The sequence below is a fragment of the Pseudorasbora parva genome, chromosome 2 (genome assembly GCF_024679245.1).
Source record: "Pseudorasbora parva isolate DD20220531a chromosome 2, ASM2467924v1, whole genome shotgun sequence".
Lineage (NCBI taxonomy): Eukaryota > Metazoa > Chordata > Actinopteri > Cypriniformes > Gobionidae > Pseudorasbora > Pseudorasbora parva.
Window position 1 is genome coordinate 11,345,013 of NC_090173.1, and position 25,871 is coordinate 11,370,883.

General features: G+C 37.8%; 1 protein-coding gene across 4 annotated transcripts in view; it reads right to left on the minus strand.

Moving 5' to 3' along the window:
• rbfox3b (RNA binding fox-1 homolog 3b) overlaps positions 1-25,871 on the minus strand; it is a 622,784-nt gene that overhangs the window by 590,148 nt on the left and 6,765 nt on the right. For 3 of the 4 annotated variants that reach the window (XM_067456312.1, XM_067456283.1, XM_067456267.1), the window contains exon 2: positions 11,728-11,793. The gene's annotated coding sequence lies outside the window, so the exon portion shown is untranslated. Of the gene's footprint in view, positions 1-11,727; positions 11,837-25,871 lie in introns of those variants that run through there. The other variant, XM_067456276.1, reaches the window with a different exon arrangement.

The window sequence follows — 25,871 nt, forward strand, 5'->3', positions numbered from 1 at the left end:
TTTGCTGTATCAGTAAGCTATATATTTATGTTTAACATGAAGTATAGGCCTTCCCTGTACGTCACCGCGCAGCAGCTCCGTGTCAGACACGCTTCTGCTGTGCAAAGCTATAGAAAACGGCACGCAGCAGACACGCAACAGAATTGCATATGCATGCGCACATATTTTTGGCTAAGTGAACATAGTTTAACTGTCTATGTTCAACAATGTGCTTAAACATAGATCAACCACATTGTTGATCTTCTAATAAAGAAACGATGATCGCGCCAGTGTATATATCTATGATCGCGCCAGTTTGACCTCATCAGACGGAAGTAATGGCGTTGGGAAAACTAGATGAGACTCGTCGGGATATGGGGTATAAAAATAACAAATACTGTTGTGTTTCTCACAGAAACCGATCGGTGCGTGTCTTAAGACATCAATGTGTCGTCAGGAGCAGCAGAGTTTTTGTGCATGTTCTCCAAGCATGTTTTTTGTTCGTATTTTTGTTACCCATTCACGCCATTATATGACCTACACACAGCAGCGGTTGGAGTTAAAAGTCTTAATTCGTGTTCAACTGAAGAAACAAACACCTATATGTTGGATGCACTGGGGGTCAGCAGATAAACATCACATTTTCATTTTTGGGTGAACTAACCCTTTAATCGATAGTCGATCGTTAATTCTCCTGACGATCGACTAAGAAGAGGTCAAATGACTGTCCGATGAAAGGTGTGCGTGTAACGGATGTCTCTCCAATGGCACGTAATCGTCCATTTATCCTGGTTTCTTCAGCTAACACACACACACACACACACACACACACACACACACACACACAGCTATTGATCACGCTGCATGCCACCGATTATAAGAGCCACAGACCGATTATAAGAGCCACAGAGGAAAAGAAAGAAAAGAAAAAAATTCACAATTGATCATTTCTAACCATATTGGTGCCAACTTAAACACTCAAAACCTAAATAGCAACGTTTCTAAGCATTCATTCTAAAAATAAATGCTGGGTTGTTTCAACTCATATTTGGGTAAAATCCAACAATTGTGTTTAAAAATATACTTTAAAAATGTAAACCCAACGGTTGGGTTTGTCCATATTTGACCTAAACATGGGATGAAACAACCCAGCATTTTTTGTGTTAATTTCACATGTTTTTCTAAATTGTATAAATAAGTTGTCTCTTACCAAGCACTGAAATTATTCATCAGCATATATATTTTTTATATACATATACACACACACACACATCGATTAGGCATATTATTATGACCACCTTCCTAATATTGTTTTGGTCCCTCTATTGTGGCTAAAACAGCCCTGACCTGTCGAGGCATGGACTCCACTAGACCCCTGAAGATGTACTGTAGTATCTGGCACCAAGATGTTAGCAGCAGATCCTTTAAGTTCTGCAAGTTGCGAGGAGATCTGGGGAATTCCGAGGCCAAGTCAACGCCTCAGACTCATTGTTGTGCTCCTCAAACCATTCCTGAAGCATTTCTGCTTTGTGTCAGGAGCATTATACCGCTGGAAGAGCCACAGCCGCCAGGGAATACCGTCTCCATGAAAGGGTGAACATGGTCTCAGCAATGCTTAGGTAGGTGGAGCGTGTCAAAGATACATCCACATGGATGGAGGACCGAAGGTTTCCCAGCAGAACATTGCCAAAAACATCACACTGCCTCCACCAGCTTCTTCCCATAGTGCATCCTGGGGCCATGTGTTCCCCAGGTAAGAGACACACACATAACATAACGTTATGCCCGATTGATGTATATCATTAAAAAACAAAAAATTAAATGAAAAATAAAAACAAAAACAAAAGAAAATATTTTATTGGTTTGCAATTATATTTCATTTACTATTTATATATTTCATTTACTATTAAGTATTTATTACATTTTTATTTTATGTATTTTTTATTTTATCTGTTTTATATTTCATATATTTGATATAATATAAAGATTAACCTTGAGTGAAAAATAATTATTTTCACAAAAAACACATTCAAATTTCTTTTTATTTTAATATTTGTTTTATCGGTAACACTTTAGTATGGGGAACATATTCACTATTAACTACGACTTTTGCCTCAATAAACTCCTAATTTACTGTAGATTAATGTTTAGTAAGGTAGTTTTTGTAGCATTTAAGTTTAGGTATTGGGTAGGATTAAGGGATGTAGAATAAGGCATTAATATGAGCTTTATAAGTACTAATAAACAGCCAATATCCTAGTAATATGCATGCTAATAAGCAGCTAGTTAATAGTTAATAACTGAACCTTAAAATAAAGCGTTGCCGTTTTATCTTTATTATATTTATAATAAAAACATACACTAAAAGAATACAAAATAATTTTTAATTTTAAATAAATTAACACTTGCTGGAACATTGAGACTAAATTGATACTTACTGTAAATGAAATGATGGCAAACTGGATTAAACTGAGCTAGACTGTAAACGATCAGGCGATATTAAGACATCAGTCAATGTTTGGGCTAAAGTTTGTTAGTTCAGGACTTTCATTAGTTCCTGCAGAAATGGCTCCAGCGGGACGTGGGTCTTAGCAGCAGATTAAGTGCAGTTAATGTCTAAATGCTGCTGAAATCACACAAAACCATCCGAGAAACGGGCTCGCCATTAGAGTTAGCGCACACCTGCTCAGATGACTGAACAAACACTCTAGACTATAATGGAGGCGGCTGCCAAATTACTAATTAGCAAACAATGGGTGGATGAGACCCACTTCTCCAGCAACACTGCAAATGCCTTCATCATTTCTATTAGTGCTGAATGCTACTTTCACCAGGTTCTTCAGAGATCATGAGAGGTCTGAATGAAATTTATGACAGCTTCAGTTTCACAGTGAAGATAACAGACAAGCAGATGTACACTGACCCTTCATGCGCTAATTTAATAAATCTCACGCTTCTCCTCCTTGCTGCTCATTTTGACAACAGTGTCATGACATTCAAGTGAGTGAGTGAGTGAGTGAGTGATTGAGCGATCGATCGTTCGAGCGATCGATTGAGCGAGTGATTGAGCGAGTGATCGATCGAGTGAGTGATTGATTGATCGAGTGAGTGATCGATCGAGTGAGTAATCGATTGATTGATCGAGTGACCGATCAAGTAGTGATCGATCGAGTGAGTGAATAAATAAATAATAATAATAAAAATATATTGCAGTGATTGAGTGATTGATCGATCGAGTGAGTGAGTAAGTGATCGATCGAGTGAGTGATCGAATAGAGTGATTGAGTGAGTGTGTGAGTGATCGGTCGAATGAGTGATTGAGTGTGATCAATCGAGTGATCGAGTGAGTGATAGATTGAATGAGGGAATGTGTGAATGTGTGATTGAGTGATCGATCAAATGTGTGTTAGATTGAATGAGGGATTGATTGAATGAGTGATTAAGTGATCATTCGAGTGACTGAGTGAGTGTGAGTGAGTGAGTGAGTGAGTGAGTGATCAAGTTTATGTGAGTGATTGATCGAGTGAGTGTTTAAGTGAGTGAAAGATCAATCGATCGAGTGGGTGATTGAATGAGTGATTGATTAAATGAGTGATTGATTGAATGAGTGAGTGATTGGTTGATCAAATGAAAGAGTGAATAAGTGAGTGAGTCAGTGAACGATTGATCGAGTGATTGGCTGAGTGAGTGAGTGAGTGATCGGTTGGTTGAGTGAGTGATTGACTGAGTGAGTGAGTGATCGATCAATTGAATGAGTGATTGATCGATCAATTGAATGAGTGATTGATCGATTGAGTGTGTGATCGATCAAGTGAGTGATTGAGTGAGTGACTGAATGAGTGATCGATTGAGTGTGTGATCGATCAGGTGATTAAGTGAGTGATCGAGTGAGTGACTGACTGAGTGGTCGAACAAGTGGTTGAATAAATTAGTAATCGAACGAGTTATTGAGTGAGAGTGTGAGTGTGAGGGAGTGCTCGACAGAGTGTGTGAGTGAATGAGGGATTGATCGATTGATTAAAAATGTCTTCATTTGTTTCATTAGATCCAACCGAAAAATGTTTAAACTGTGTAACTTTCCAGTGGTGAATATGGAGTGTGTGAACATGTAAACACATGACGGTGAGCTGGTAATGAAGGCAGAAAGGCTTCTGTTGCATCTCTTTCTCTAGTCAATAATAATAATAATAATGGAGAGACGCGCGAGCGTGTCGGAGGGGGAATGTAATGATGGCGTGTCTCTGCTTTTAAAATGATGCTGTCATAAGGTGGCACTGATCTCATTTCCTGTGGCGGTGATGAACGGCTCTCGCTGACAGGTGAGCCACATTTAAAAAAAACTCTCTCTCTGCTGCTTCTATCTCTGGAGAAAGCTATGATTCCTTTAGACACTTAAAAATGTAATAACTCAACAATTATTATATGTCAAATGGGAATTGACAGATACCTCAATCCAGTCTCAGTTATTAATGTGCCAGTGAGGGAAGGCAATACGAAACTAAAAGCTAGCATACAGGTTGACAAGACTAACTGATATTAAAAGACAAAAACTAAAGTAGAGACAGCAGACTGACCAATCAGAATCGAGTATTACAGAGTTTGGCACTATAAAGCTTTTACCAATCTTTGGCATGTTTCATCAATGTTAAATATAAAATATGAATATTTTCCTAATACATTTCTTTTGTGCATATTTTAATAACAATAATAATAAAGAGTTTAATTATATTTCATGAATATATGATAACTTCCTCTGAAACTACTTTCTTTTCCTGATGCCAACAAGGCCACATGGGCGGGGCAAAACAATAATAACTAACAAAATTATTCACAATCCAATCTACTTCTGACAGATCAAAATCAAGCCCACTTCACATTATTCAATACACATAATACATGTCACGTGTGATTCTGTACATCATTATGCACTATAATTTCATTAATAGATAACATAAATAAATACATTTCTTCAGCATTTCACTTTCTTTAAATTTTATTTACCTTTTAAACAATTTAAATATTTAAATAATGTATTTATAATAAAATAATTGCACTTAAGACAACCTGCTGATTCATTTACTGAATCGAAGGAAATTATTTTATTGATTTATGTCATCAATATTTTACTTAATTTAAATTAAGATTTTTTTAAATTTTTTAGAATTTAAATAAAATAAAATGACACTTGTTAAGGCAACCTGTGGCTTCATTCACTGAATTGAATTGAATGAATTGAATTTTATTCAAATGATGTAATACATTTTTTAAATAAAATAACAAATTCAAATTATATGAAATATAGCCTAAGAAATTAAATATTGATATGGTAATGATAAATTCGGGAGAAATTAAAGAACTACTATTCCTAAATGTGTCTGTCATTTACACAGAATACAGCTCATCTAATAACCGGTCACGTGTGTGTGTGTGTGTGTGTCTCTGTGATGGAGAACTTTAATATACCTACTAGGGACTAATTTAAATCTCACCTGATATTTCCATAAGCAGCCAAACCACCTGCACGAGAGACGGAGAAAGAGAGGGAGAAATCATGAACTTGATTGATCTCATCTCTTGTCTCGCTTTATCCGCTCTCCTCTCGTTCTCTGTATAACTAACACAAAATGAAGTCTTCTGTCATTATGAGCGGCTGGAAACAGTCATTAAGCTTCACCCTAATGAGATATTCACATCGTGAGATGATTTGCCACTTATGAACGGTCTAAAAATGAACTCGATAAAGGTCAAAACTTTCAGTCTCTGTTGGGATTGATGCTTCATCACTATACGGTTCATAATCATTGAACGATCAAGTATTTTCTCTCATTACGTTTCTCCCTCGGCAAACACCTTGTTTCTGTTTTCTCCGTTCCTCTGCGAATCTCTGAAGCAGATGGTGTGTAAAGCAGCACGAAGCGCTTTAATAGCACTACAACTTTCCTCCAGAGATGTGGCAATCTGTCAGAGAGAAAAGCAGAGAGACTGACGGATGCAGCGTCTCACAGGCTCAGCGAACAGACGCTTCACATTTCTGAAACACGAGCTCCGGCGGTGAACAGGTCAGCAGATATTCAGCAAACTCACAGCTTTCACAGGACAGAGATAAAAGAGGAGCACTTCATCACATCCTGAGCTTTCACTATAAAGCAATGAGACATCCTGACAAAAATCACAAACAAGATCGCAGGTGTTTCTGTGATCGCAGCAATGGGATGAACAGCTGGAGTCTCATCATAAACTCAACCGTTTCTCACAAGATCAAATTATCCGGCTGCTATCCTTGTTTTCTTTCTCCCAAAAGATTTAAAGGTGCCCAAGAAAGAAAAACTGAATTAACCTTGCCATAGTGAAATAATAAGAGTTCAGTACATGGACATCACATACTGTGAGTCTCAGACACCATTGCCTCCTCCTTCTTATGTAAATCTCGTAAATCAAAAACACCACGGGAAAAAAAGTGCTTCTCAACATAAACCCAACCGTGACGTAAGCGTTGGGGATCATTTATATGCACGTCCCCAACATTTGCATCTGCCCAAACATGTTCATTATCAGGCGGAACTGACGGAGCGAATCATCAGGTAAACAAGCTGCTCATGGACACACGTCATGTTCAGGCTGTGCAGGAGACTTTTCTACCCTTCCCACAGATAAAACATGTCAACAGTCATGGTGGATGTTTATAATCGGATACCACAACAATTTAATTCAAGATCGTTCGTTCGGCCCATTTCAAGCTTCGCTCAGCGTCTTAAACTGAAGAAAGGGGCGACTATATTCCTGCAAGCAGTAAGGAGCGATTTATCCACTTATTGACTGTTTAAACAATTTCTGATTAAATTGAAAGTTTCTTAGAGAGACCGCGTTTGTCTAGATAACTCAAGATGCTTACAGTAACAATAGGAAACACCAAGTACCATACCAAACTAAATAGTGTGTCTAATGACAAAGGGTAATATTATTTTGTATTACAAAATACAACCGTAGATACTTTGGTTACACTCTAAAAAATAATTCAGGGGCTTAGTAAATATCACAGTAATAATTAACTTTATTAACTTAATAAAATCTATCAATATCATTTACTTGATGGTTTTAGTTAAACATACCAAAATAATTGACTAAAAATCCAACAGTTAATTTTGTCTAAAATGTATAGTTATATTTAAGTTTTTTTCACTAAAATAATTTAGTATTCAAATAACCAATTATTTATTTTAAATATACTTAATACATTTGCGAAATTTATTTCAAAATATTTGAGAATGGAGAATTAAACCGATCTGTTTCAAGAACCACAAATATTACTTAATTAAAATCAAGATTATTAATATTTAACAGACACTGAAGAAATTGAGTAAGTTTACTCGATTAAAACAATGCACCCCTCCCCCACCCTCTGACGTGACGACAGCTCCACGGTTGAGTGAGTGCGGATATTTGAATTCTCCTCAGTCACCCGAGCAGTTTCTTCTTCTCAGCGTCGCAGAATTGGGGCATTTCCTCTGTGAAATTCAGGTTTGTATGTTTTTTTTTAAATCTATATAATCATTACTGTGCTAAAAGGCATTTTATTTAATTCAAAACAACATACAGGGACAGTGTGAGTAACGTGTGGCGTTGGTCTTTGAAACGCCTGCTGTGTTGCTCAAAACACAACTTTATTCGTAAAGATAATGAATATAATGTATTTGGATGATAAAATCTTAGTAAAACTGGGCACTTTTTGTTTATTGTCAGGTTATGGAGTCTGGCGCGTCGCAGCATCTTTCAGCTACGAATGAAACGCAGGACAGCGGTCTCAAGTTCAAAGTCCACCCGCAGACCTCCGTTAGTCCATCTCAGGCTCGAGAAACAGCGCTGATACGGTGGAAATGGGATAACAGACCGGTTGATTACACTTGAATTACTTTTAATTGTTTAATTTTTACTTCTAAAATGTTTGTTACATGAGTTTAAATGTTGTAAAATAACTGTTATTCTTTACATGTCAAAACAGTAATATATGCTGTAACGTTATTGCTGTACTCGTCGACAATAAAGGCCATGTCATGTATAAGTGTGTTTGTGTGGACTGTGGAGTATTTTACAAAGGTTTAGAGGAAATTAAAGTTATACTATACAAGTTAGTAATACTCATAAATAAAAACAGTTCATATTAGTCATAAATATTGGTTTTTAAAATGCTTTTTACCCAATTTTTTCTACTCAATTGAATTTGTTAATGTAACAAATGCAGTTACTCAGATCTACTTAATTTTTTTACTTACATTTACTCAGTTCTTATGGTGTCTATAATTGATTTCACTGCTTTAAAATTTACTCAATTTTTTTAGTGTAAAAATGTTTCACCAAATAAATTGAGTAAATCATAGTATTAGTTTTTAGAGTGTACAGATCGTTCACTCGATCCTTCTAACAAACGTCACCTTCTCCACCATATAAGTTAAAACGATAGTCTTTTGACAAGGCTATTCATTTTGTAAAAATATATATATTTATATTTTTGAGAACTTAAGTATGATGTTTTTGCATGCTTGTATTAAGAGTTCATCACAGTCACTGCGTAACCTTAGCCTACATTGTGACAAACATTATATTAACATGCAATATCGTTGACGGAAAAAGGCGAGTCATCGCTGGTTTTGGTTTGGGAAAGAAGATCGTTCCTGCGGTCAGGGGCGTGGGACTGGGGGGATAAAGGGTACTGAGTAACCAGGGCCCAAGGCAGGGAAGTCCGTTTTCTATACATACACATACATGGTACGGGGGCCCAGCAAGATGGTTTGTACCCAGGGCCCAAAATTTGGTGCTACGCCCCTGCCTGCGGTTTCCAGATTTCAGTAATTTAAATCCACCAAACAGAGCTTTTCTGTGAAAAGAACATGTATACTATCCGTTGTTTTACCTAAACATGTCCAATCTGGCAACCATATGCACACGAGCTCTCTCTCGCACGCGGATGATCTGAAAACACCAATAAACAAGTCAGCTGCATTTCAGAAATCTCCATTTGAGATGTTCTGCTTAAAGTGTCGTTCAGTCGGTCTGTGTTCTGTCAGGACGGTCAGGACTGACGAGCCGCTTTACTGAACTGCTGTGAGCTGCTGAAAAAAGCCAATCAGAGCAGAGCTCAACATTAATATTCATAACTCTTCCAAATAAGGCAAAAACAGAGCATTACATCCTAGGGACAATTTATAGGGTTGTAAATGGACCTGTAAAACTGTATCTGGACAATTTTTGCCCTTAAATAAGCCACATACCCTCTATGTAGATATCAGAGAACAATTTAATATATTGTTTCAAATCATTCTAGGGCACCTTTAAGGAGAATTATATGCGATGATACATATATACATGAGAAACAAGCAATAAAATGTTCCTCTGTTCGCTGATCTCTCAGCATAAGATCCAGATCAATAGGAAAAAATCCCCAATTATATATATCTTGATTTAGCTCAGTTGTTGAGAAGGGTCCAGCTGCAGCTTGGGCGTTCCCGTCATGAAACAAGAACGCCTGTAGCGTCTCATCGACCAATCACAAAGAGTTTCTCAAGGCACATTGGTATGATGTCATATACGTGATCCCCCCCCCCCCAAACCAGTTCAGCAGAAATGCCCTGCAACAGATTCTAAACATTTAATTTGACCACGTCAATCACAATAACGATTGCCTACACCCAACCCTGATCCCTAAACCTACCCATCGCAAGAAACATTCTGCGTTTTTACATTTTCAAAAAAAACATCATTTAGTACGTTTTATGAATCCATTTGCATTGTGGACACACACACACAATGGTTAATTTCGGCGTAGACATACACGTGGAATCACACACACACATAATGGTTCGTTTTGGCGTAGACATACACACGGATCGCTCAAAATGCGTACAGATAAAACGCCAGTTGGCTTTAGAAAGTGGCGTGTATGTTTACGCAGAGTCTGATGTCATGTTGCAAGATGCTAGATCTTATTTTGAAGCTTCAGTTTGAGAAAAACTAACTAGCGGCAATAAGCAGCAATAAGATGTTCCCTCTATTCTCCGATCTCTCAGCATGAGCTCCAGAAACACTCAAACTGGAAAGAAAAATCCCAAATGACATCTCAGTTGTTTCTCCAGCATTTCAGTGAGATTAAATGGAGATTTTTGCTGAATCTCGTGCTTCTCAAATGTTTCTCTGGAAAAAAAGGCTCCAGTAATATCTCTCGTGTCTCCTCTACAGTTTCAATAGCGATCTCAATAACATCTTAAAATGTGCTCATATTTACAAGTCTGCAAAAGTCAGAGATGTCATTGTAAACTCAAACCTTTCTCAATGATCTCAGGATCAAATAATCTGGCTGATACCCATCTTTTCTTTTTCACAAAAGATTTTATGAAAAAAAAATCATCAGAGATGAAATTTAAACATATCAGAAATCTGCAATAAATTGTTCTTCTAATAGCCGATCTCTCAGCATAAACTTGAAACACTTAACAACAAAAAAAGAACAATAAAAAGAAATCCCAAATGACATCTCTTTAAATTCTCATTTGTTTCTCTCCCATTTCAATGAGATTAAATTGAGACTTTGCTGAATCTCATGCTTCTCAAATATTTCTCTGGAGAAAAAGACTCCAGTAATATCACTCGTGTCTCCTACAGTTTCAGTAGCGATCTCAATAATGTCTCAAACTGTACTCAGATCTACCAAAGTCAGCCAACAAAACTCAGAGATCTCAATGAGAACTCAAACATGTCTCATCAATTCATCCCAAGATCAAAAGATATGGATGCTATCCAGATTTTCTTTCCTCCCACCAGATTTAATGAGAAACATCTAAGATACTGAGACATAACTGAGAAATCAGCAATAAGATGTTCCCTCTATTCGCCGATCTCTCAGCATGAGCTCCAGAAACACTCAAGCTGGAAAGAAAAATCCCAAATGACATCTCAATTGTTTCTCCAGCATTTCAGTGAGATTAAATGGAGATATTTGCTGAATCTCGTGCTTCTCAAATGTTTCTCTGGAAAAAAAGGCTCCAGTAATATCAGTCTCCTCTACAGATTCAGTAGCGATCTCAAATGTCTCAAAATGTGCTCAGATCTACCAAAGTCAGCCATCGAATGTCAGAGATTAAGACATAAATGAGAAATCAGCAATAAATTGTTCTTCTAATAGTGATCTCTCAGCATAAACTTTAGAAACACTCAAACTGGAAACACTCAAAAAAGTAAAATAATAATAATAATAATACAAATTTATTTTAAAGTGTCAATTGTTTCTCTAAAGTCAGCAAAAGTCGGAGATGTCATTGTAAACTCAAACCTTTTCTCAATGATCTCAGGATCAAACAAACTGCCTGATACCCATCTTTCTCCAAATGATGTTATGAGTGGTAAACATGAACTGAGCATTAAAGCACTCTTCATTGTCTCAATGGTTTCTCCTAGATTTTAGTGAGACTCACACAAGTCTCCTCTAGAGTTACACTAGAGATCTCAATAATGTTTCAAACTGTGCCCAGATCTCAATATACACTCAAACATTTCTAAATTTGAGCTGATCTTCACATGCATTTTTTTACAGCTCATACTCTTACTGGATGACAACCAGTCTCTTTTTTTATTTCTTCCAAACTGAGCTTTGGCAAATCCACAGACAATCAAGCAGAAACCTCGCCGCATTGAGACTCCAGCAGCGGTCAGTGTGTGTGTGTGAGTGTGAGAGAGAGATGAGGATGCTTCTGTACTCACAGTGGTGTGAGGGCTGTAATCCTCAGTGAAGCCGTCCGCAGGTCCTCCTCTTCCTCTGATGAAGAGCTGCAGGAAACACACAGCGGACCGCAAACACGGACGACGCAGGAATGAGGAATGAGAGAGAGAGAGAGAGAGAGAGAGAGAGAGAGAGAGAGAGAGAGTCTGTTAGTCCATGAGAGGGAGAGAATGATGATCTCACATCAAAAAAATATACTGTGTGTATTTGAGGTGATGCATTCTTTCACAAATGATTAAACAAATAGTTCTAGCAATGAAATCTGTGTGTGTGTGTGTGTGTGTGTGTGTGTGTGTGTGTGTGTGTGTGTGTGTGTGTGTGTGTGTGTGTGTGTGTGTGTGTGTGTATGTATATATATATATAGGGATGCAACAATACAGTTAGTCAACGGTTCAATACCTCCGTTTTTCGGATCGGTTCGTTTTTTTTTTTGCTCTTCTATTCTTAGGCGACAGGAACAGAAAAAGGTTAAAGAGAAAATGTTTTTATTGCAATACTCTTTCTTTATTTTACTTCAAAGACTTGAAAACCCTTACTTAAACTTAAAACTTGACTTAAAAACCTGTGTACACATTCCTAGTGTATTGTATAATATAAAATAAATATATATAAAGATATACAGTGGCAGCTCAGAGGTGTACAGTAGCATTTAAGTATGAAATTGAATGAATTAATGTAGGCTAAAATTAAAACTACATAGTCTTCAATATACAACATTGATTAAAAGCTACTGTTTTATTAGTTAATTCAAGAGCAGTGAGAGATTTCTCTCTTTGTTTTTAGTTGTTTTATTAATATAATTTTAGAGGTGAACTGTCCCTTTAAGGACAAGCGCTCACGGCCTGCTCGCATCTCATGCACACACCACAATTTTACTTTCACTTTAGACAAAACCAACTGTGTTTATATGTTAACCGTGTGTGTGTTTGACAGTATTAGCGCAGTAAGACTGTCCAGTAATCACGTGTGTTTGACAGGAGTGCACACTCAGCGATTTATAGCCAGAGATCAGTTATAACGGATAGAAGATCTTGGGATCTGAGATCGGTCAAATCATCTCAGATGGATTAAGCGAGGTATGAAGAACGGACTCCTGGTCTCTAGATGACTCGAATCCAGCAGGTCAAAAATCACACATCCGATCGTTTAGGAAAGTAACAGCACAGCAAAAATAAAAGAGATAAACCAGCATGAGAGAGAATGAGAGATTCCTGAAGTCTCCCACACACACACAGCTGTGTTATCATCCTAAAAGCCACCAAATTCAATTAAAAAGAGGAATTGCCAATTAGAGGTGTGTTATGATCCGAGAACAATGAAGTAACCCGTGATTCATTGGCTGGAGCTCCCGGAGGGACTCGTTTCTAATAGACCAATCCATTCACACACACACACACACCTGCACAAACATATGCATGTCCGCAAACACACACTTGGCATTCACCTCTTTCTCAGCCAAGTCTGCCAGCCTGCGGCAAGAACACAGTGAAAAACACAAACACACAATATTAAGCCAGACAGAAATTAGTCGTTTTTTCTATTTCAAACTCCTCAGTCAGTTCTGATCTGTGAAATAAACACATGCGATATTTGGCTCGGGTGTTTTATCGCAATCATCTGAACAATCATTGTGTTTACCCACAATGCATCTGAGTGATGAGCGAGGAGCCAGACGAAGATCAAACTCGCGTCGATAACGCAAGAGAGAGTTTAACCTGTGTGACCCAGATGTCAACGCAAACACACCGAGAGCAGATCAGTCGATAACTGTTGGGACGCCGGATCGCAATGTTCGCCCTTCATAATGAGCACAAAAGAAGATATTTTGAAGAATGTTTGGGACTCAAACAACGTTGGACCCCATTAACTTAGTTCACACTTGTGGTTCGGTTAGTTTGGTTTGTTTGGTCCGGACCAAAAAACAAAAACAAAACATATAGTCCTGGTCCGCTTAGCGTTCACACTGGCATTTTTAACAGCGAACCTAAAGTTACCGAACCAAAGGCATAGGGAGACGGTAACAACCTGATGGGTCGGCTTTTATGACGAATATTTCGTGACCAGGCATTCAAAATGCTGTGTGCTGGATTAAACACCATCATTTAATGTGTGTACATGTGGCATTATTATTATCAGCTGAGAACACATGAAGAGCAGGGAGGCTTTGTGCCATTTTTCTAGCATTTTCGAAACATGCTCGTCGGACCCAATATTGATGAGGCCCTTTACCTCCTCATCGCTCCACATTAACGTTACTCATTTTGGATACACCGATTAATCTTTCCGCGTCGTCCAATCAGCTGACTTGTAGCGTCTGATCTTGTGACATTGCGTCCTGTTTTTGGTTCGTCTACATGTCTTTGGTCCGAGTTGCGTTCAGTCGAACCGCACCAGAGTTCGTTTGGAAGCGGACCGAGGACCGTCTTTTCTGCTTGTTTGGTGCGCACCAGGGTTCGGATGGCAGCGTTCACTTATGTCCAAATGAACCGCACTAACAGAGCAACCGCACCAGGGCTCGCTTTAATCCGACCGAACATGACAAGTGGGAACGCACCCTTACATTGTATGGACAAATGACAGTTCAAAAGGTGAACTATCCTTTGACACAGGGGTGGAGAGTTCTAGTCCTGAGGGGCCAATGTCCTGCCGAGTTTAGCTCCAGCGCTGATAAAACTGCCCGTAGCCGTCTAGTAATCCTGAAAACATTGATAAGCCGGCTCAGGTGTGTTTGATTAGGGTTAGAGCCTCCACTCTTCCGCTTTAAAGCTACACTGTGTAACTTTTTTAGTTTATTCTTAGCTAAAAACACTTAGTTCTTTCAAAAATATATGTGCTCATTAATTTATATTTACTTCTTTTAAGTAATAAAGTATTCTCGTAAGTTTATAATATGCCATTGAAAATACATACGGGTGAGGGGTTCGAACGCCAGTCGCCATGTTGCCCCTCCATCTTGAAAGTACATTAGCCAAAGAGGGACATACCCGTAAATTCAAGCTTCGCCTTTCGTGTTTTAACACTCGATGGCACTCATGGACGAGGTCGAACTGGAAGCCATGTTAATCTTGGACTAAATCAGCCACCGTAGGAGTTAAAACGAAATCAGAAGTGAGAGGAACAGAAACTAATATTCACTGGATGGTCATATACCTTTACACCGCTAGATGGGGGAAAATAACACACAGTGTAGCTTTAACATATCAAAAAGCGTTCGTTTAGTTTTAGTCTGTTAGTTAACTTAAATCTAATGAGTTTAGTTCAATTATAATGCATTAATTAAGCATTTAAGGATTAAATAACTGACAGGTACTTGAATACATTAAAAATACACAAAATTCACTTTTTAGGTTTGTGAATTCACTTTTTAGGTTTAGGTTTTTATAAACATCTTTAGTTTAAAAAAAAAAGTTGTATTTCTATTTGTATATCAGGTTAAGCTAAAGCTTCAACTAAGTTAAAGCTCATTTTTTATTTCAGTTAGCCTGTTATTTACTTGAAATTAAATAAATGTTATGTTTTAATGGTTTTACTGAACTATAAACCCTGATACTGTATTGAATATTGTGTCAAATACTGTTCCTAGTCTTTCCTCCTGACTATGAATTAAATGGGAATTATATAAATACAGTTAATTGTGTAACCAAAAACATAAAGCGTGACAAACAAGTTTGAAGCTGAAATACACGTGACTCTTATTTTGAAATACCTGTGCCACTATTGCAGTTGCACAATGAAGTTCAGATGAGGGAGAGAAAATATGTATCAGTACAACCGTCAAACGTCAAATTTTTTTTCCCCAAAGTTAGTTTATGTCACTGAAGGCAGTTATCATCGCGATTTCATTTCAAGTGTTAAGTTTAGTTTTAGTTAGTTATCTGATGCTATAAAAACGGGGTGTGTGACGTCATGATTGACAGCTGAGATCGACGTCTTCTCTGAGTGAAGTTGTCGCTGAGGCACTAACGGACTTTTTTTGGGATTTTTGGGAGCAGATTGGAGCTTTAACTTTAATTTCTACATTTCCATAACTGATTATTTCACACCAACATAATTCATTGTTCTGCATCTATGAGAGTGGTCAGGCTTTTGATATCACCGCTCTACTTCCTGCTCTCTACGGCACAACTCCAGTCCCGAAATCGCTACTGCGCAGACTCGGTCCCAAGATGTCAGTGCCGTGCAGGCCGCCTGAAAGCGTCAACTCTGGCAAGCGGAAACGGATATTTTTTTTACGGTCTATGATTCAAATGTGTTACACAAGACTTCAGTTCTGATTTGATCTCTTCTCCTAATCGCCCCGCCTTCACATTTCCGTTATACATTGAAGAGACTAACGGATGGCTGGACACATACCGGGGCAGAGCCTCAAAGGGCTTTCTTCTGTGTATAGATTACCAAGGGGGTAATCTAGCACTCGGAAGGCGTTCGACCCATAGGGGCGGCCATTGCTAACCAAACCATCACCTGCTGTTAGCATCCCATTGACTCCCATTCATTTTTGAGTCACTTTGACAGTGAATAACTTTACATCTGAGGCGTTTAAAGACTCCATTTGTCCATTGTTTATTTCTAAAGAAACACGACAATGTATAAAAGGCTCCTTTACCTTGTATCTTACACTATCGCCCCGTAGAAGCTGTTTTTGTAAAAATAGGCTAACGATTGCGTCATAACCAACTCGACACTGTCGCACAGTTGAGAAATTACCGTATAGACAGGAGGAGACGCTCAGAAGCAATCTTTTACTGTCTATGAGACAGTCGGGGGGACGTGGAGACATAAAGTCTGATAAAGTCAAGGGAGAAGAATGGGGAGAAGCCCATAGTGAGCCAAAAGCAACGGGAGAAAACATTTAAACAACGTGATTCAGATTTCACTTTCCACAACTACTAGAAGACTTACAGCTGTCAGACAGGAGGCTCACGTCACATCTACGTCGTCAAGCTCAGTCTGAGGCTCGCAGTTCGCTCAGCCATCAGGAAGTGAGTGCTTCTGACATCACAATTGGCCGTTGAAGTCTATGGGGTCGCTGTGTCCATTTCTTTTACTGTCTATCGTACATTTACAAAGGCCTACACTTCGCATCAGCTGGGTATGGCAGGATCACAGCTGTCCACCCCGGTTGCACAGTCTTTATAAAATGTGTAAATTAATATGTAAATTAATATAATTAGTTGTAAATTATACAACTATATAGCCTATACCCCCAGAAGCGATATTTTTTTCCAGGATGGTAGGCGAAGGTACCGCCTTTTTCGTCTATGAATGGCTAGAAGGGCTGTCCTCCGATTGGTTATCTCACGTTCATGGCAGGCTGTCAGCTAGGCTATGTTGGATTGACTTCGTTTACTTCTGATGTAAAGACGATCAAAACAGACAAAAAAAAATAGACTAGTTGACAGCCTGCCATGAATGTAAGATATAACCAATTGGAGGAGAGCACTTCTAGCCAATTGTAGACTGAAAAAAATATCGTCCCCCAGAGCGCCTGGAATAGCCTACAGCACGTCAAATAATCAAAATGTTGACTTTTAAAAGTAGGCGTGTCAAGAAGGTATTCACTGTATTTTGGTTCATGTTTGTGGTGTGCACCAGAAGATGCTAAAGCAGCGCATCCTAATGTTTTCTTTATTTTTCAAAGGCCCGGCATTATTGTAGTCATTTTGAATGTACACAAATTAAAATATACATTTTACAGTTTCATTGACGATTATGCTGTCCTACTCATTTGTATCCTATTGTGATGAATTGCTGTATTAGGCTAAGTATATTTCCCCTGCTGAGGACAAAATACAAGTTGGCGCCAGTGCCTCATTCACATTATCAAAATAAAACACAGACAACCAAATATTAAAAACAATATTCTGCTTAATTTAATTGGTCTTTTGTAAATGGTGAAAATGGTCTGTTGGACAAGTAGAATGTGCATAGTCTGTTGTTGTATATTATTTACCTGTATTTTATACAAATTCGAATGCAGGCTACAAATAAAATACACGCGTGTCTCTCTCAACATGACCAGGTGGCCTGACCTTACACGCAGGTGCGACTTATTTTCTGGCAAATAGCGACAGTCGATAATACAATTTGCTGTAGGCTATTAATAAAAAAATCATGATAGAAACCACACACACACACACACACACACACACACACACACACACACACACACACACACACACACACACACACACACACACACACACACACACAGAATCACTGTTATAATTAGGCTATGGGGTCCTTGTAAATGTAAAATCCACTTATGGCTATGTAGTGTTTGTTTCATAATTATGAATGTATGTCCACACATCTTCACTTGTTTTGTTTGAAAGGGCAACTCTCAAAATCTGTGTGTGAAAGCTTTGAGACACAGGAGAGCGCGAAGAGAGCCCACATGCTGTGCTTTGGAAGTTAACACAGCAAAGAAAATAACACGCACCGTTTTGTTCGACATCAATTAATACTCAATATTAATGAAATAAACTCAAAAACAAACGGTAGCTATAACTGCTGCGTATTTCCTGAACACTTAGCCTACATGCTGGTCTCCGTTTGATTGTTTGGCATGTTTGCTTATTTCGTTTATTTAACCCGTCGCAATTTAAGACTATTAATTTAACTATTGTTCTCCGGTTGTCAGTTATCAGTTTTGTATTAGTGTTTAAAATATTTAATTTACAACTAATTATATTAGTTTATATATTAATTAAGGCCTAAGTGATTTTTTACACAGAAGAAAGTCCTGTCTAGGCTCTTTCCCTGGGGGTATGGGTCGTGTCGAGCCATTCATTAGGTGGTTGTTTTATTAATAAAAGATAAAATCTTATACTGCTCAATCAAACTGCTCTTCCTCAGTTCAGCAGAATAAAAGTCCTCTGCTGTATAGGTATAGTACACCTAGACTAGCAGAGGACTTTTATTCTGCTGAACTGAGGAAGAGCAGTTTGATCTTCGGCTGACCAATCAGCAGAAAGGGGCATATCATTCCTGTCCATATGTAAAAATCGTATTTTCCAGCCGATTATTCATTTTGTACCTCTTAACGAAAACGTTTTTTGTTTTTGAATATCCATTTCTATAAGGAAAATCAAATGGCCAAAAATAGCTGTACACTGACTGACCGAGAGAATATATTTTTTTGTGTCACCATTTGCTCAAATAGCAATAGTTATTTCACAAGTTTCAAAAAGAGGGGAAAATAGAGTAATAACAGCAGTAAAAAGAGAGAAAGGTGTTAATTTAGCCATCATGGGAGCCATAGACGCTGTTTTAGAAACACCTTCACAGCAGCGGTAAGTTGTTTATTGTAATTTGATGCAAGAAATAATATCATACAAACTATTAGTGTTATAAATAATAATAATAAAAAAAATGAAAATACAAAAAAAAAAAAAAAAAAAAAAACGTTGCAGGATTAATTATATTGATGACCGTTAAAGCGCGTCATCACAGTCCGTGAGAAGGGTCCATTGAATGCAGATCTATATGTGAGATGACACAATAAATAATAGATATATTTGAATTGCATTAACATTTAAACTTATTTTGAATTAACTATTTATTCTAACTCTAAGCTCTATTCTAAGAATTAATATATAATGTATATATAGCTTAATAAGGTTTATTTTTCTGGTTCCTTGCCACTGTCGCCTTTGGCTCGGCTTGCTCAGTTGGGGACACTAAAATTATGATCCAAATTATTCAACTAAATTTACAAATAAAATTAATTAATTAGGTCTTATTTAATTCTATAAACTATAATACTGATCTGCCAACATTGTCGCTCTATGATAAATTAAAATAAGCTGATAACATCACTGTTTTCTCCAGTACGACTGTACAGCCAAATCTAATTTTGTTGCAATATTATCCTGTTTGACACTGTGAAGCTGCTTTGACACAATCGTGATTGTAAAAGCGCTGTATAAATAAAGTTGATTGATTGATTGATGTTGTAGGCCTATATTAACTGAAACAAATTTGGTAATATTTATAACTAAATGAATTATATAAAACACATCTGAAAACCTCTTAAGCAAACTAACCCTGGATCATGAGCTGCTCCAGAGCAGGTTATGTTCAGAGAGTGAGTTGCCATTGTTACTTATACCCTGAAAGTTACCCCCGCTTTTGGAACCGGAAATTAAAGGGTTAATTCACCCAAAAATGAACTGTATGTCATTAACTCCTCACCCTAATGTCGTTCCACACCCGTAAGACCTCCGTTCATCTTCACACACAGTTTAAGATATTTTATATTTAGTCTGAGAGCGTATGCAAGTGTATGCACACTATACTGTCCATGTCCAGAAAGGGAATAAAAACATCATCACAGTTGTCCATATGAGACATCAGTGGGTTAATTAGAGTCTCTTGAAGCATCGGAAATACATTTAGGTCCAAAAATAACAAAAACTACGACTTTATTCAGCACTGTCTTCTCTTCTGCGTTTGTTTTTAATCCTCAAATAAAGATTCAAACGGTTATGAATCAGTGAATCGATCAATGATTCGGATCTCGTGCCAAACTGCTGAAATCACGTGACACTGGCGATCCAAAACAAACCCAGAAGAGAAGGCAATGCTGAATAAAGTCGTAGTTTTTGTTATTTTTGGACCTAAATGTATTTCCGATGCTTCAAGAGACTCTAATTAACCCACTGATGTCTCATATGGACGACTTTGATGATGTTTTTATTCCCTTTCTGGACATGGAAAGTATAGTGTGCATACACTTGCATACGCTCTCAGACTAAATATAAAATATCTTAAACTGTGTCTGAAGATGAACGGAGGTCTTACGGGTGTGGAACGACATTAGGGCGAGGAGTTAATGACAGACAGTTCATGTTTGGGTGAACTAACCCTTTAAGGTTATCCGCTAACTTGCTCTTAAACATACCCGTGTGGGTCCCATAACCTGCTTTCTGGAATACCCCCCTGGTTTAAGTTGGTTCAGGCTGGGTTAAGTTAGGCTGACGTGTCGTAGAGTGACATGGGAAGCAATTACTGAGGACGAATCTGGCGAAGCCTCGGGCAGGAAGCTGTGAACCTGTCGACTGCCTCACTCACTGACAAACAATGGATGTACCCTGAAGCTAATGCCTGTCTGTCTGTCTCACACACACACACACACACACACACACACACACACACACACACACACACACACACACACACACACACACACACACACACACACACACACACACACACAAGTTCGTCTGCAGTTCACTGCATCACTCATGCTTCTCGACTTCTTCAAGTGCTCCTCACCCAAAACTACAGTTGCAAATCACTTAATCTCAAACAATGCATGATTTTTGTGTGATATATATTATAATGTGGAACAGATATAAAATAGTCAGTGAAAAGAGCAAGATTAAAAGGTAGGGAACGGTTAGCAATAGCGAGCCAGCTTTAGAAGCATAAGATGAAATACGTTGACAGACATGTAGGACATCTATGGAAGGTGTAGGACCATAAAATGTTCATACAATGATTGGAAAAACCCTTTTATGGTCCTACACGGTCCACAGACGATATTTTTTACACATCTAAATAAATTTAGACCACTTAACTTAGTGATTGCTACCATGTGAAGACAAAACATAACAAACAAAACTAATCACGTAAAATTTAAGGTAAAAATGCTTCTGGTTGCCAGAACTTTACTGTAAAAAACATGGTAGCAATATATTAGGTTTTACAGATTTAAGTTGCATTTAAAGGTGCACTACGCAACTTTTCGTCCACTGGAGGGCGCCTATTCTAAACGGCTCGCGAGTACCGGGACTTTTATTATGACGGGACGGGAAACAGTCGCCGGGCGCGCGCACTTCCGCTTTTTTCGCTCAGGTAAATCAGCTATTTTTATCATATCAGACACATTTAAGGGGCCAAGGGCTTCGGCCATCCGTCCACTCTCTTCCCTGAACTGAAATGAAGTAGTGAGCTGTACTTTCCACACGATTGACATCAGGTTCAAGTACGCCAGGGTGGCTGCTGGTTATGTTGCCCGCATACCGAGACTGGTATTACGACACCTGTCGGGCCGGGGCTAGTAATGCTTCTGCTAATTAAGGTTGATATCTCTGCAGCACTATAACTTGACATTTTTTTAATGACATCATCGCCCTTATTTCTTCTCATTCTTTTGATGAGTGTAGGTCATTTTTTGGATATTTTTACCTCAATTTTTACACATGGCACCTTTAAAGTAAAGAACCATATTTCATTAACTGTATTAATGTTAAATTACAAAGATCATAGTCACACATGAAATTTAAAAACTACAATAAACATTAACTTTACAACATTAAATGTAACATAAAACCTTAATGAAATAACCCTAAACAATTTAGAATCAGGCAGATAGGGATCTATTTATCAGCATTATATCTTTATTTTATTATTATTATTATTATTTAATTCTTTTTACAACTGTTTCTATTTTTATTTTTACACATGGTATTGTTTTTCCTATACATGCTATCCCTATTTTAATTAATTTCTATGTAAAGCACTTTGAATTGCCATTGTGTATGAAATGTGCTATATACAGTAAATAAACTTGCCTTTAATGTACATAACTGATTAGAAAGAAAAAAACTAAGAAGAAACAGTCAATTCAACCAAAAAAAAAAAAAAAAACATTAAATGTAAAGCGTCACGCAGGGAACTCTGGGAATGACAATTTACGTGCTTTTACTGTAATTTACACAACGCCGTGTTCTTTTTCACTTCCAAAAACTGTCAATAATACGGTACTTTACTGTAAAATTATATTAAATGTAAGGTTAGAACTATTACAGTTATTCACCGTAAATAGTACGGAAACGTTCTGTTGATGAGTTTACTGTTTTTAAGCGTAGCATTTTTACAGTGTTTTACCGTTAAAAATCACAATATTTTTTTACAGGCCATACAAAACATTTTCATTACTTGACATAATTTAAATGTGAACTTGAAAAATAAAATACACTTATTTTATTTTAACTATTAATTGGCATAATTTCTCATTTTCATTTACTTAAACTTGAAGTACTACAGTAACTAAAGTACTAAAGAGATTAAAATTGAAATAAAAAACATCAAATTACAAAAACAGCACAATTTCATATTTTTATATGAAAATATGCATTTGGTAGATACTTTAATCCAAAGTGACTGACAAAAACACAATCAACTAAAATCGTGTCTCAATGACACTAAAATGCCACTGATGAGGAGGATTGACATGCACTGTGTGAGTTTTTTCTCATGAAGGTCAATGAGTAAAGATCAACTCGACGACATTTTGTGGAAAGACTCTCGCCACCCTCTCATTTAGTCTTTTCCCATCCTGAGCTCCTTCTCGCTGGTGTTCTCGGCTTTCAGCTGGAGAGGTGTAAAAGCCTGCGGTCTGGGGGTCCATCAGAGCCGATTTGCCCTCTTCAAATGTCTATTTCAGGCATTAATGTCTGAATGTGAGCCGAGAGCTTTGGAGCCGCTGCCGGTGATGGTTTAGATTCACCTCTCTGGATTTTAGGACTATCTGTCTGAAGGTTTACAACATTTGCTCTCAGTCTGGTTTAAATCTGTTGCAGTTTACATCCACCTGTGAAGGTTTAATGTGTGTCTGCACATTAAATTTAACTGTGAGCGAACATCTATTGAACGCCAGATTTCACCTACACACATGCATAGCACAGAGAATGAACTTGTATATAGTACGTGCTAACGGACACTTTTTTAATCTACTTACAAATGCAAAACACATTTTTATGGACATTTTTTTCTGTGACCGACCGCCCAAAATTTCTTCAGTTGGATGTTTTCAACTATCAGTTGACACCCCCAAAATGTGATGCCAACCGTATTGACGAATCTGACAAAGGCATTGACCATCAGAGGGGAACCATAACATACATCACATATTTAACTACGATTATGGTCTCGATGATCATTGATGAGCTTAATTGCATCAATTTGATTGAAGTATTGTGTTTAGATGAGGTAAAGTGTAATCGCAGGCCAAAAGTTTGGACACATTATTTGTAATGTTTTTGAAAGAAGTTTCTTCTGCTCATCAAGCCTAAATTTATTTGATCAATAATACAGAACAAAAAGCAATATTGTGATATATTATTACAATTTATTACATGGCTCTGTGAAATACTTGATTCTGATTGGTCAATCGCGCATTCCAGCGGTACGCTATTTCCAGATAAGAACCGCTCACTACGAGTGATCTTGACCGGTACTACTTCTGTGCTTCACGCTGGCGCCATCTTGTGGCTTAAACAGCCGTGGGTTACAATGGAAGGCAGGTTTCCTTTATAACGTTTTTAATATGGATATTTTTCTTACACAAACGCATCGATTCGAATCAGAAGGCTCTATTAACCCATCGGAGTCGTGTGGAGCACGTTATTTGACGGACAGCTGCATTTTTTATGGACTTCAAACACAACTACAACAACTGCTGGGATTAACGTTAGCCTGGACTTTTTAAATACATCTCCGATTGTATTTGTCTGAAAGAAGAATGTCATACACACCTATAATGACTTGAGGGTGAGTAAATCATAGGCTTGGTTTCATTTTTGGGTGAACTAACCCTTTCAGCATTCATTTTCAACATTTAGCAGCGATAGATAAAGGCTTAAAGCAGGCTGGAACTGTTTTTCTTCGCGGAAGCTTTGCTTAAAGGGATACTTCACCGTTTTTTCATATTAAACTATGTTATTCCCTTAACTAAGATGAGTTGATACATACCTCTGTCGTCTGAGTGCGTGCACTTAATCTCTCTGAGGCGGGGTGACATTCTGATAGCATTTAGCTTAGCACACTAATCACAGTTCATTCTTATGGTACCAAACAGAGATCAAGTTAGAAGCAACCAATCAACTCCACGTTTCCCCTATTTAAATACAGTTACACGAATAGTTGGACGACCAAGTATGGTGACACAAAATAAAACGTGGCGCTTTTTTAACCGAGTTAAAAAGGAGAACTATAATGTATGGCGGAATAGCACTTCTGAGAGTACTTCAACTCGGCGCAGTAAAAAGTCCCGGCCGAAACATCCTCCCTCACATCTCCCCCTCCCTCTCTCATTTCCGTAAATAGAACCAACGTTACCTGCACGCCTGCATCAGTAGAAGTAGTTTGAGCAGAGTTGACGAAGTACCCGTTTGTAGGAAGATCATGGTTATAACGTGTGTCGTAAAGGGTTGTGAGAACAAGGCGAAGGTATTTAGTGCCGTCATGTTTCATCGATTTCCAATTCACCACAAACGGCGGAAAGCTTGGTTAGCTGCGTTGAACATCGATGCAACAACACCGCTGGATATTCTGAAGAAATGGCGTGTTTGCTCCGAGCATTTCACACAGGAGGACTATACCTCCACAGGATTACGCCTAAAGGATTCTGCCACACCGACAATAATCAAAGCAAGAACACAACAAAGTGGATCATCACCTAACACTGTAAGTGTCCTTTTGCATGGTATTTGGTTGTCCAGTGCATGCATATAAGGCATATAAGGCAGTAACCTTAGCTTATCAAACTTTAGTGGTGTTTAACCTAGTAAACAAGTAACTTTGCTGCGAAATCAGTGCGCTTGTGAGACAGGCAATACAGAGTTTTTGACTGTTTGATGTACTTGAGAAGTGAGCTCAGAAATAAAAATTAAGTATAAGCCTAAGCCCGTAGTGTAACGTTATAACTTAGTGTCACCAAATCTGATTCTCTGTATCATGAGACTGCAAGCTTATGTCTACCATGGTAATCGCTTGACTAATGGTAGTGGGAGGGGTATTTTTGTCTCAGGTGAAACACTGAAAGTGTAGGCTACTGTCTACTTATGTTATGCACTGTAACAATACTTTCTTCTCACTCTGATAAACGTAAAGAAAACACACACACACACACACATATATGTATGTATATGTATGTGTGTGTGTGTGTGTGTTTTCTATTTATATATATATATATATATATATATATATATATAATATGATGTTAGTGCTTTAATTTGATTTTAATTTGAAATTTGCAATTTCTGTCATAACTGTGTCAATTATTATACAGGCAGAGTTGAGTGACTTACAGCAAGATCTGCCAGAACAAGACGAA